This window comes from Ornithorhynchus anatinus, chromosome X1 (assembly GCF_004115215.2).
Source record: "Ornithorhynchus anatinus isolate Pmale09 chromosome X1, mOrnAna1.pri.v4, whole genome shotgun sequence".
In the NCBI taxonomy this organism is placed as follows: Eukaryota; Metazoa; Chordata; class Mammalia; order Monotremata; family Ornithorhynchidae; genus Ornithorhynchus; species Ornithorhynchus anatinus.
Genome location: NC_041749.1, coordinates 59,355,974 through 59,357,382, shown reverse-complemented (window position 1 = coordinate 59,357,382; position 1,409 = coordinate 59,355,974).

Sequence of the window (1,409 nt, the reverse complement as noted above, 5' to 3'; positions counted from 1 at the left end):
CTGGAAGAAACGAAGACAAGTGGAGACTAGTGAGTAAAGACAGCAGGTAGATAAGGTAGTGATGGTAGAGAGAGCTTTGAAGCTGATGGTGAGGAGTTTTTGATACATAGAGGTACAGGAATCCAGTGGAGGGTTTCGAGGAGGAGAGATGGACTACTAACACTTCAAGAGGTTGATTCATGAAAAAGTGTATCATATAGACTGAAGTGAGGAAAGACCATTAGGGACTTAAAATCTAAGTAGGGGAGACTACACACATGGAACAAAGAAGATACATGTTACACACAATGAAAACAAGATCAAGTTCAACCAAAAAAAAAATACCTTAGAGTATTTTGGGAAAGTAACCCTCAGGCCCCTCACTGTTCCAGCTAACAGTCTTTGATCATAACTATTGAAAACTTCCAACATTCTAAATGTTAAGAAATCAGGTATGGCTCCATGGTGCTAGGCAGAAGGAGAAGCTGGTCAAGGCAGTAGGTGACTTGTCACGACTCCTGGAGCCCAGATGGTATGGGAGCGCCAGATGGCAGTGTGCCTCACTTCTGCCCACCCCACACTCCTGTGGGGTTGAGAGGAGGACTGGTGAGTTTATTTTGAACCTGCCAACAAACCCAAAGGGAAACTTCTTCACATAGTGAGTGGAAAACATCAAATCTACTACCACAGGAAGTTGGGCTGGCAGAAAATATCAGTAGGTTCAAGAAGGAGCTTGGATAAATATGTTGCAGATGGTACATAAAATATATGGAAAAATGGGTACTTTTTACAAGACACGTATTAACAAGCAGCAAAGATGGATGATATATAAGTAGCTTTTATGTTAGGGATACTGGAAAAACTAGATTTTAAATGTTAAAATTTTAACACCAGGATAAATTTTACATGGTTCAATACACTGAACTATGATTCATTAATATAAAATGTTAAACAAAAGAGTTCAATTCATGTCACTACAAATCATTTTAGAAAACTAGATCAATTGCTTTGACACCCTATACTGATACTATTTCCTCTCATTAGAACTTTTATATAGTTAAATTAACTCACATCTTCAACAGAATTTTCATTTCCAGTATAAAGATGTTTTCCAGCATTTGTTCTATTTGTGCAAGATTATCAGTGTGATCTAAAATAGATAGTTCTCCCAGAAAGTCATGTATTCTTACTCCAGATAATAAAGTATGAAATACATTTAAGTTTGCAAAAAAGAATAACTGAAAATGGTGGCTTTTAGTGTAAATGGGATCAACGAATAATTTTCTCAAATATAAAGCTTTCAATAATTTGCTAGAGATAAATATTTTTAACTTGAATATATAAGCTATTCCTTTTGTAACTTTCCCACTCAGGAAGTAAAAAATGTGAAATATGTATGGTTATAGTCAAAGCCGGTAAGTTCATTTCTA